The 12,775-nt window shown below is 42.2% G+C and overlaps 1 protein-coding gene across 4 annotated transcripts in view; it reads right to left on the bottom strand.

The window, feature by feature from the left end:
* CUX2 (cut like homeobox 2) overlaps positions 1–12,775 on the bottom strand; it is a 275,147-nt gene that overhangs the window by 185,553 nt on the left and 76,819 nt on the right. The window contains exon 2 of one of the 4 annotated variants that reach the window (XM_042234615.2): positions 497–573. The exons of the other annotated variants lie outside the window; for them this stretch is intronic. The gene's annotated coding sequence lies outside the window, so the exon portion shown is untranslated. The remainder of the gene's footprint in view (positions 1–496; positions 574–12,775) is intronic. 4 annotated transcript variants of the gene reach the window in all.

The raw sequence follows: 12,775 nt of genomic DNA, 5'->3' as shown, positions 1-12,775 counted from the left end.
CGCAAAGAATTGGACATGACTGAAGCAACAGAGCATAAATAACACATTACACAGTATTTCCAGCATACAGATACGAGAGAGGTAAATAAGCTTGAGAGTATGCAACACTAAAATATAGTAAAATGATTAGGAAGTGACAAGTTTTGAGCACTGAAACTGGGTTTGAAATAAATGTAATTTCTTTAACTGTAGTTAGGTTCTGTAGTTTAATTCTTAATAATTTAAGAATGAAATTATTTAATTATTATTTAACATTTAATTCTTATTTTAAGAAAATTTCACAATTGGTTCTCATGAGCTGGTACAAGTTGGTTCTACCACAGTATTGGCACATCTTGGAGATACTGTAGGCTTGGTTTCAGACTGCCTCAATGAAGCAAATATCGTAATAAAGTCACACAAATTTTTTGCCTTCCCAATACATATAAATTATATTTATATTATACTGTAGTCTACTGAATGTGCAATAACATTATGTCTTAAAAAATGCACACACCTTAATCTTAAAATAATGCTACTGGAAAAATGGCATCCGTAACCACATTCAACGCAGAGTTGCCGCAAACCTTCAATCTGTAAAAAAGAAATGCAGCATCGGTGAAGCACAATAAAATTAAGTTCAATAAAAAGAGGTATGCCTGTTAGTCACTTCAGGACTCAGAAGGCCAAGTGTTGGCTGGGAGTTACTAACAGAATTTACATGGAAAATACAGTAAGGTAAAGGAACTGAGGCTTGCTGCTTCCTGACAGGATGACCTTGGCTGGTTGGTCCCCTGAACTTCAGATTTTTCATTCTATTAAATGGGGTTACTGTAATATGGACTCTGTACCCAAGGTGGCCTGGATTCAAATACTGCTCTACAACTTGCTAGCTGTGTGGCCTTAAGTTAGCAACTTCACTTCTCCTATCTGGAAAATGGAGATAATTATTATATCACCTGATGGGTGATTGGAGGGGTTGAAAGTGCTCTTCTAGGTAAACAATACATGGGATGTGGTCAATAATCAATTAATGTTAGTTCTCATTATTATTGTACAGGTTTGCATAGAATCAGATCGATTACTTGTTTATTGGGTGCTAGTGGCAATCATTAATGCTATTTGCCAAATATTTCTGGCTCCCTCCCTTCCGTGCACAAGGCAATTCACACTTGGCTACTTGTGGTTCACTAAGATCAAATGACCAGTGTGGGCCAATGAGCTGAAAGCAGAAGTGATGGGTCACTTTCCAGGATGGAGTTCGTTGTTGCCACAAGACCCTCTGAGCAGTCTATCCTTCCAACATTGTGAATCCACGTTACAGCGGATAGCTGCTCCATTCGCCTGCGTGCCTAAATAACTGTGATGAGCGGGGAACACTGCCCATCTGCAATGGACATGCAGCCAGTGGGACTTGTCATTGAGCAAGAAATAGGCTTTGTTGTGTTAAATCTTTGAAATTTAAGGGATCTTTTGTTACTATAGTATAATATAGCCTATACTGACTGATACATTGCAAAATAAATGTTATTTGTGACTACTATTAAGAATGCCTCCATTGTCTCCAAAATTTCAAATGTCACCCCCAAACTCTTAATCTAGATCATATGCCTCAAATAAGAACACTTTAACTAGTAATGACTGATTGGCAAGGTATAGGGAACAAAGCATGGTATTAATTGTCTAAAGACCTATACTTGAATCTGCTACCATCAGTTCTTTGAGCCTTGGTTTGCTGATCTGTGATATGGAAATAATAACAATGATCATATTTGCTCCTGCTTGACCAGGCAGCTGCGTAGCTATAATGAGAGTGCACACTGTATATTAAAAAAACAAAACCAAAAAACTATCATCACTGGAGGAAATTACAGTCTCTGACTGTGATAAAGCTAGGTTATTTCCACCGCTCTTCTTCACACTCCCAAGGAGTCCAGTCAAGGTTTTGTTTTGCTTGTACTAGCCACCTCCAGATCGAATTCAGGGTAAACAATACCTCTGGTCTCCTCCTTTGGGGCTCCTGCCCAGGACTCTATCATTTTTGAGCAACTTCTTTTTCTCGCTCACCTGGCTCCAAATCACCAACATTTTTGCAACATGCCTTGGCAACTTGTGCCATCAATCTCACTCCTCAGAAAGTTCTTCCTAAAACCTTTCTTAGCGATGCTTACTCTGGGGATTTAATCAACAGTGGGACCTATATATTGACTTATGAGCAAAACGCAGAAAGAAAATCTATATACCCAAGTAATATCCACAAGCCAATTAGTTAACAACACAATGCCCCTCAGCTGCCGACTTCTTAAACTTTAAGGGGGAGAAAAAAGACGTAATTTCATCACTTTGTCCTCACCACTTTTCAACGTTTTGTAGGCTTTGGCATTTCCTAATTATGAGCACAGCCTAATTCAATCAAGATTCTGCCACTGGTTTTTCAAATGTTCCAACTGATGCTGTGAAAGCAACACCTTCCCCCCATCCCGCAAATAAATTAATCCTCTGTATTATAATCATTACCTAAAACTCACTCTAGATGAATTATTTTATTTTTTAAAATCACAATTATACACATCTACCTGTCAAGTGAACAGGAGTTCTCAACACATACTGCAAGTCAGCAGGAACTAAGAGTTAGGCAGAAGGCCAAGCAACGAGTGGGAAGATTAGGCCGGGGTTTCTCCATTAGCAAGCAGAGACCACGGTGTGCATTGAACTGTGACTGACAACAGGCAATGACCTGAAGATCTCTACCAAAAGAACAGGACATTGTTCACTCATCCACTTATAAATCTTTATTGAAAACTCACTGTGTGTCAGCTTGTGAAGAAGACAGACCTGATCCCTGTCTTTATGAAACTTAAGACACAAAATAATTATGACACAGCTTATCACACAAATAATTATTACAATCGTGGTAAGTACCAAGAAGGAAGACAGCAGGGGCACCAGAGGCTATAACAGGGGCTATATCATCTAGTCAGGAGGCAACAAAGACTTCCTTGAGGAGATGGCACTTAAGCAAACACCTGAAAGACGAATAAGAGTAAGCCAGAGCAAGAGTGAGGGACAGAAAACCATGTTTATGGATTGGAAGACTCCACAGTGTTAAGAAATTTCATTCCCTAATACAAACTGATCTATAGATTCAATAGGGTGCCAATCAAAATCCCAGGAGTTTCGGGGTTTTGTTTTTGTAGAAAAATAATAAGCCAATTCTAAAACCGATACAGAAATTCAAAGGACATATAACATCCAAAGAAATCTTAAAGCAGAAAAACAAGGTTAGAGGACAATCTATGCAACTTCAAAGCTTTAGTATGAAGATACAGTAATTAATAAAGTGTGGTACTGCTGTAAGGATAGACATACTGATCAATAGTCCAGAAATAGACTCACACAGATGCTCATTTGATTTTTGAAAAAGGGCACCAACGGGAAAAAAGGAAATTTTTAAAACAAATTTTGTTAGAACAACTGGATATCCATATAGGAAAAATGAGCCTCAAATCCCTACCTCACACTGTACGAAAGAAATTGTTCTGAGGTGGATCAGAGACCTAAACATAAAAGCCAAAAGTACAAGACTTCTAAAAGAAAATATGAGAATAGATTCAAGATTTGGGGGTAGGCAAAGATTTATTAGACAGGATACAAACAGGAGTTTGAGCAAACTCCAGGAGCCAGTGAAGGACAGGAAGCCTGGAGTGCTGTAGTCCATGGGGTTTCTAAGAGTCAGACGTGACTGAGCGGCTGAACAACAAAGTGAGAAGGAGTATTACAGGCAGAGAGGACAGCACGAGTCCCAGAGAAGGAAAAAGAACTGAAACAAGGCCAGCACAGCTGGAGCGTGGTGAGTGAGGAAGAGAGTGGCAGAGTTCAAAACACCAACTGCCGCAGTGAACCTTATTAAAAAACCTGCACTTCAAGAGATGAAAAGACAAGCCACAGACTGCGAGGAAAGAATTCCAAACCACATATCTGACAACAGACTTAACTCTAGCAAATGCAGAGAACTCTCAAAACTCAACAATGAGGCAAACAACCCAATTAAAAAATGGGCCAGATATTTAATAGACACATGACCAAATCAGATGTAGAGTTGGCACATACGAACGTGAAAAGATGCTCAAAGTCATTAACTATTAGAGAAATGAAAATGAAATACTACTACACACCAATTAGAACGGCCAAAGTTGAAAAGACAAAAACAAACTGGATAATATCAAGTGTTAGGGAACACGGAGAACAGCTGAAGCTCTTCTACACTGCTGATAGAAGTGGAGATTGGCACAGCCACTTTAGAAAAAAGTCTGGGAGTTTCTTAAAAAGTTAAATATACACTTATCAAATGTCTCAGAAATCCCACCCCTAGGTATTTACCCTAGAGAGATAAAAACTATGATCGCACAAAAACCTATATGAAATGTTTATAGCAGTTTTACTGACAGCTGCCAGAAACTCCAAACAACTCAAACATCTGTAAACAGGTGAATGAATACACAAGTGATATAACCATGCGATGGAATACTATCCAGCAATGAAAAACAGCAAAGTACTGACACAAGCAACAGCATTAAAAAAATGTCTAATTCATTATGCTAAATCAAAGACGCTTGATTTTAAAACACACATATATATATACATATGAAGGAAATGGCAACCCACTCCAGCCTGGTGGGCTACAGTCCATGGAATCACAAAGAGTCAGACACAACTGAGTGACTGAGCTTACGCATGCACGCACACACATGCACACACACACACACACATACGTTCACACTCATACTTTTCATGGAGTTCATGGCAAACCACTCTAGTATTCCTGCTGTAAGAATTCCATGGACAGTATGAAAAGACAAAAAGATATGACACCAGAGGATGAGCCCCGCCCAGGTAGAAAGGTGTCCAATGTGCTATGGGGAAGAGTGGAGGGCTATTAGCTATTATTAATAGCTCCAGATAGAATGAAGCACTGGGCCAAAGCAGAATCGATGCTCAGTTGTGGATGTGTCTGGTGGTGAAAGTAAGTCCAACGCTGTAAAGAACAATATTGCATAGAAACTTGGAATGTCAGGTCCATGAATCAAGGTAAATTGGACGTGCTCAAGCAGGAGATGACAAGAGTGAATATGGACGTCTTAGGAACCAGAGATGGAGAAGGAAATGGCAACCCACTCCATTGTTCTTGCCTGGAGAATCCCAGGGATGGGGAGCCTGGTGGGCTGCCATCTATGGGGTCACACAGAGTCGGACACGACTGAAGCGACTTAGTAGCAGCAGCAGCAGCTCTGACTTGGTGGAGAAGGCAATGGCACCCCGCTTCAGTACTCTTGCCTGGAAAATCCCATGGATGGAGGAGCCTGGTAGGCTGCAGTCCATGGGGTCTCTAAGAGTCAGATACGACTGAGTGACTTCACTTTCCCTTTTCACTTTCATGCATTAGAGAAGGAAATGGCAACCCACTCCAGTGTTCTTGCCTAGAGAATCCCAGGGACGGGGGAGCCTGGTGGGCTGCAGTCTATGGTCACACAGAGTCGGACACGACTGAAGTGACTCAGCAGCAGGAACCAGAGGACTAAAATAGATGGGAGTGGGCAAATTTAATTCAGATGACCATTATATCTACTATTGTGGGCAAGAATCCCTTAGAAGAAATGGAATAACCTCATAGTCAACAAAAGAGTCCAAAATGCAGTACTTGGGTGCAAACTCAAAAATAAACAGAACGATCTCAGTTTGTTTCCAAGGCAAACCATTCAACATCACACTAATCCAAGTCTATGCCTCGACCATTGATGCTGAAGAAGTGAAAGTTGACAGGTTCTATAAAGACCTACAAGACCTTCTAGAAAGCGAAAGAGAAACTCATTCAGTTGTGTCCTACTCTTTGCGACCCCATGGACTACAGGTCCATGAAATTCTCCAGGCCAGAATAGCGGAGTGGGTAGCCTTTCCCTTCTCCAGGGGATCTTCCCAACCCAGGGATCGAACCCAGGTCTCCCACATTGCAGGTGAATTCTTTACCAGCTGAGCCACAAGGGAAGTCCCTAGACCTTCTAGAACTAACACCAAAAAAAAGATGTCCTTTTAATCCTAGGTGATTGGAATGCAAAAGTAGGAAGTCAAGAGATACCTGGAGTAACAGGCAAATTTGGCCTTGGAGTACAAAAATGAAGCAGGGCAAAGGCTAACAGAGTTTTATCAAGAAAACATGCTAGTCATACCAAACACTCTTTTCCAACAACCCAAGAGACAATTCTACAAATGGACATCACCAGATGGTCAATACCAAAATCAGATTGATTATGTTCTTTGCAGCTGAAGATGGAGAAGTTCTATATAGGCAGCATAAACAAGACCTGGAGCTGACTGTGGCTCAGATCATGAACTCCTTATTGCAAAACTCAGGCTTAAACTGAAGAAAGTAGGGAAAACGACTAAGCTATTCAGGAATGACCTAAATCAAATCCCTTGTGATTATACAGTGGAGGTGACCAATACATTCAAATAGACCTGGTAGTCCGAGGGTCTGAAGAACTACAGATGGAGTTCTTCATTGTACAGTGACTAAAACCATCCCCGAGAAAAAGAAATGCACGAAGGCAAAGTAGTTGTCTGAAGAGGTTTTCACAAATAGCTGAGGGAAAAAAGAGAAGCAAAAGGCAAGGGAGAAAAGGAAAGATAAGAAAAGGTATGACCAACTGAATGCAGAGTTCCAGAGAATAGCAAGGAGAGATAAGAAGGCCTTCTTAGGTGAACAATGCAAAGAAATAGAGGAAAACAACAGAATGGGAAAAACTAGAGATCTCAGCAAGAAAACTGGAGATATAAAGGAACATTTCATTCAAGGATGGGCACAATAAAGGACAGAAATGGTAAGGACCTAACAGAAGCAGAAGAGATTAAGAGGAGGTGGCAAGAATACACAGAAGAGCTATACAAAAAAGGTCTAATGACCTGGATAATCACAATGGTGGTTACTTACCTAGAGCCAAACATCCTGGAGAGTGAAGTCAAGTAGGCCTTAGGACGCATTACTAGAAACAAAGCAAGTGGAAGTGACAGAATTCCAGCTGTGCTATTTCAAATCCTAGAAGTGCTGTTAAAGTGTTGCATGCAATATGCCAGCAAATTTGGAAAACTCAGCAGTGGCCACAGGACTGGAAAAGGCCAGTTTTCATTCCAATCCCAGAGAAGGGCAGTGTCAAAGATTGTTCAAACTACTGTACAACTGCGCTCATTTCACATGCTAGTAAGGTTTGCTCAAAATTCTTCAAGCTAGACTTTTTAACAGTACGTGAACAGAGAACTTCTGGATGTACACGCTGGGTTTAGAAAAGGCATAGGAACCAGAGATCAAATTGCCAACACTCGTTGGATCACAGAGAAAGCAAGAGAATTCCAAAAAATCATCTACTTCTGCTTCAATGACTACGCTAAAGCCTTTGAATGTGTGGATCACAACAAACTGGAAAATCCTTAAAGAGATGGGAATACTAGACCACCTTACCTGCCTCCCAAGAAGCCTTGAATCCAGGTCAGGAAACAACAGTTAGAACTGGACATGGAACAACTGATTGGTTCAAAATTGGAGAAGGAGTATGAAAAGGCAGTAAATCTTCACTCTGCTTATTTAACTTATATGCAGAGTACATCATATGAAATTCCAGGCTGGATGAATCACAAGTTGGAATCAAGACTGCTGGGAGAAATATGAACAACCTCACATATGCAGATGATAGAATCCTAATGGCAGTGAAAAGGAACTAAGGAGCTTCTTGATGAGGGTGAAAGAAGAGAGTGAAAAAAGCTGGCTTAAAATTCAACATTCAAAAACTAAAATAATGGCATCCAGTCCTATCACTTCATGGCAAATAGAACAGGAAATAGTGACAGATTTTATTTTCTTGGGCTCCAAAATCACTGAGGATGGTGACTGGAACCATGAAATTAAAAGATGCCTGCTCCTTGAAACAGTCATGTACAGATGTGAGAGTTGGATTAAGAAGATTTGAGTGCCAAAGAACCGATGTTTTTAAACTATGGTGCTGGAGAAGACTCTGGACAGTCCCTTGAACTGTATGGATATCAAACCAGTTAATTCTAAAGGAAATCAACTCTGAATATTCATTGGAAGGACTGATGCTGAAGTTCCAATACTCTGGCCACCTGATGCAAAGAGCCGACTTACTGGAAAGGACCCCGATGCTGGGAAAGATTGAAGGCAAAAGGAAAAGGGGGTGGCAGAGGATGAGATGCTAGAAAACATCACGAACTCAATGAACATGAGTTTGAGCAAACTCCAGGAGATAGACAGCGAAGGACAGGGGAGCCTGGTATGCTGCAGTCCATGGGGTTGCAAAGAGTCAGACATGGCTTAGCTAATGAACAACATATATTGCATCATTCCATTTATATGACATTCTGAAAAAGGCAAAACTTTAGAGACACAGGGCAGAGCAGTGGTTTTCAGGTACAGGGGAGGAGGAAAGGTTTAAATGTAAGGGAGGAGCATAAAAGAACTTTAGGGCATGGGTTAACTGCTCCATATTCTGATTATGGTCAAAGCTCACAGAACTATACAAACAAAACAAAATTCCTCTATGTACATTAAAAATAAAACTTCACCAGTCATCTCATTTCCTGCTTAAGCATTTTGCCAGGTTCCCCACCACTTACTGGAGAGAATCAAAAGTTCTCAGCTAGATGTCCAAGGTCTCAAAACACCTTCCCAGGCTCCTCCCAGCAAGTACTCTCCATCCACCTGTGTTCCCTGGCTCCCTGGCCCACTCCAGCTGTTAGAAACTTCAGGGTTCCAGGCCTCAAGGCTTTTAATTCATGCTGTTTCCTCTGCCTGGAATCCTTCTTCCCTGGCAAATTCCTGTTCACTTCCCCAAATGTGGTTCCAATGTCACCACTCCAAGTGTCTGGTGCTGAGGCTGGGTCCACAGAAAGGTACACGCAGCCAGGGTGGGTAGGCTGATGCAGTTCAATGCCCTAGCACTCAAGAAGCTGGTGGCCAAATTACATCTCAGGTCAAAGCGTCTGCATTCAAAAAGGGTTATCATGTAGGAAAAGCAAGAGAGGCAAGGGACATCTGTCCAACCTTTCTTATCATTGCTTATTTTAAGCTAAAGAAAAGGATGAACTGGAAACTCTCAGGAGGTGGAGGTCCAGACAGAGTCCAGCTACTCGAGAGGGAACCAAGCTTCAAGTTCTGCCCCTTTGGGGCCTCCAAAGCACACAGCTTAGGCTAAGTGTCCCCCAGGCCTCCTTATACCCATGTCACAAGTCACAGTGAAGAAGCAGTTCTTTCCCCATGCCCAGACAGATGAAGGCAATAGCAAAGCCCCAGAATGCCGCTTAAGAAAGATTTCTTAGGCTGTGGTTCTGAGAGTCAGAAATTTGAAAAGCGGGGTTTCAGCATCATGCAATTAATGCAGCAAACATTGATTTCTGCACTGTAAGAGCCTGGTTCATTAATTCCAGATGCTCCCACCAGTCAAACCAAGGTTCGGCTTCTTTGCAAGATGAGGCAAATGAGAATACTGAATTTTAAAATTCCTTTCTGCAGCAACCTTTATTACCAAACAGAGCATAAAACCCACCCACCCAGACTGCTTAATTCTTCCTAAATAATTAACAACACCTGCTCACCTCCCCATTTACGTGGGCAAAACTCATCACGCTGCTCAATGCCCTAGTGGTCTCTCCTTCCTATGAGTGGAGAGATCAACTAGCAACCAACCTCTGCCATCCCCACCCAGCCCCGAATAACCACTGATTTACTTAGTGGGATATTCCTCCATGCCTCCCAATACCAGATATCTACCAGGTATCCAATACCAGGATTAGATTTTTCTCTGAATCACCTTTGTAAGGTAAAGACCCAAAAGGGACTTCCTGAGAAAGACATGTAGGGGTTCCTTGAGGTGAAAATGAGAAAAAGGATGTCCCTCAGGAGAGCCACTTTTCCTTCGGAGGAGGCTTCCGCAAGTTTAAAGTTTGAGAAGCACTGGATCAGGTGGTCAGTTTCAGAGAAGTGACTATGAGGAAGAACCATGGCCATATTTGAAAGGAGAAAGTAGGAAAAATATTTTTTGCTTGGCTTCCCTAAGCCAAGATGCCCAGCCCTGCCCAGAACTATTACAGCCCTCAGAAAAAACCTTCCAACAAGACTGCTAGCCAAGGTCACTGGGCCACTGCCCAAACCATGACATCCTGACAGGGTTCAGAAAACCCCAAACCATGAAGCCCTCAGTACTATCCAGAGTGGCCCCTGGACCAATAGCACCAGCATCAGCTGGGCACTCATTAGAAATGCAGAATCCTTAGGACACTCAAGGCCTACTGACTCACCAGGAATCAGAGAAGCTTTCCAGCAGAGTCCTATGCACTCTAAAGTTTGAGGACAACCAACTGAGATCTCTTGCCAAAAGGATTTCAGTGAAGTGGAAATGTGAGCCTCATCTGGCAGCCACCACGCTGTTTTGAGGGACTCCTTCAATTGCTCTCCAGCTCAACATGGGCCATGGAGATAGGGGAGACCCACCATTGGTTTCTAAATGAAAAAAAAAAAAAAGTTGTGGGGGAAAGAGAGAAAGTGATTAAATGGCTCCCAGTGGGTCATTAACCTGTTACAGGGTTGGGAAAGTGATGAGGGGTCTGGGATCCATGTTCAAAGCCACCACCTTCAGCCACCAATGAGTTTCTTTGGCAAGAGGCATCAGCAGGCCCAACTCCTCCCCTCACCTGTACCCCATCCTCTGCCCCATTCTCTCAACTTATCTAAGGGGAACTCAGGGATGAAACAGTCTTTTGAATGTGTGGGTTCCTCCTTCGTCGTTCCCCTCCACCAGGCTTCTCAGTTATCCTGGTGAACGCAAGTAAGATTTCATGCACCAAATACCATCCGGCCCCAATTGTCATTTCAGGATTCGCACCGTTTTAATGAATGCCAAAACTGTTTTTTCACTTGATAGAGCCTGACAAGACCAACAATCACAGATTAGAGAGAAACTTCTTGCTTTTCAACAAAGGTTAATAAATAGTGACAGCATTAAGTCTATTCTGATTAACTATGCTGAAAGATATTATTGCTGTTTGTAACATGAAATCATTATTGGATTAAGCACAGCATATAAAAATGAAATGTGAGTTTTAATCTCAAACACAGACATGCAGGCTGCTCAGATAAAGGCAGGGGTAACACTCAGAGGCCTGTATTAATTTTTAAGTTGCTCTGATGAAGGGATATTATCTGTCGTTTGTCTGGTCTGGATTTGATGGTCCCTTGGTGAACTCTCTTATTACTCGCCCTCAAAAGATGCTACGAGGCAAAGAGCAGAGACACTCCCTACCCTTGGCTAAGCTGTATCACAGTGGTGGTTGAATGAAGTGTGGCAGGCCCCGAATAGGGATTGATGGACCACAAGTGTCTTCACTCTTCTAGGGGTTCTCTGACTTCAAAGACCTTCCCCAGGAAAATGCCAATCCCAGATAAGGGGATGGGCTGAAGGCAGGGGAGATCCACCTTGGTTTTCTACATGAAGAAATTGGGGGAAAGGACTAAAAGCGGATAAATGGCTCCTAGCAGGTCATTAACCTGGGAAAGCCAAGGGTAAAACCCGCTACTCTGCCTCCTTCCCCACGACCCCATCCACCGTGGACACTGTAGATGTCCTGAGGTATATTATTTCGAGGTGTTCTGTACACTCACTCATTTGGCACCCAGACTGGGGTCTCGAAATCCCATTTCCTAGTAAAGGGATCCCTCCCTGGAGCAACATCTGAGTCCAAAGCTGAGGTGTGAAATGTTCACAGTGAGTCTGGAAATCTTCCCAGAAAGCAAGGAGATGGTCCAAGACTACTGGAGGAGTCCAAAGGATTCAGGAGTCTACTTGCAGAGGTCCCCACTCACCAGAAACAGGACAACCTGAGCATGAAGAAACATAATAACTGAAATGGAGGAAGACACTCTAGTGATACTTGTATCCATGGGTTTACAGTGATATTAAAAAAAACACACACAAAACACCCTTATTGGGTACTTTTGGGGGATATCAGGGAACCAACTCTTTGTTTTAAATTTTGGCAAATAAAGAGAAAGAATTGAGCATTATCCTTCCTTTCCTAGACACATTTGCCTTCAGGGCGAGCAAATAATTGATGAGGGGTGGTTTCTCAGCAGAGAAAACTTCTAGCTAAGAAACAGAAGAGGGACAGAGTCAATGTATCAACATTTTTCAACCCCTAATAAATTAATGGATACAGGCAATGATTATTAGTGTCTGCAAAACTCAGCTGGATGAAGAGCTGACGGAGAATCTGACCACGGATGGATCGGGCTAAGAACTCCTAACCCCATGGATCAATCTCAGTGACACAGAAAATGAGACAGCCAGACTTCCTGCACCTTCTGACAGAAGGGCACACCACCAGCCATGATGTGGTCTTGCTAAAAATATTGAACCAAAATCTGATCAAGGCTCTGGAACTACCATCAGTTCACCAGAGAATGGAGGAGAGTGCTAACTGACCCTACAGGGACATGCTCAGCCAGATCCAATGGAGAGAAATTCCACGAATGGAAGGCTTCTTCAGCAAGAATGAAAGAAGAAAAGAGAGGAAGAGACAGTGAGAAGAGGGTGGGGCAGAAACGGAGGACAAAGAAAAAGGAGGGGACCCAGAATAAAATATGAACTGATAAATCCATATTGATAGAAATTAACAACTGAACAGATAAATTTAAGTGTAGGAGAAAGAAAGGCTCTTCAACTAGTATGTAGAAGTAATG

Source organism: Ovis aries, chromosome 17 (assembly GCF_016772045.2).
Source record: "Ovis aries strain OAR_USU_Benz2616 breed Rambouillet chromosome 17, ARS-UI_Ramb_v3.0, whole genome shotgun sequence".
Classification (NCBI taxonomy): Eukaryota; Metazoa; Chordata; class Mammalia; order Artiodactyla; family Bovidae; genus Ovis; species Ovis aries.
The sequence above is the reverse complement of the archived record's forward strand: the minus strand, read 5'-3'. Positions and strand labels throughout refer to the sequence as shown.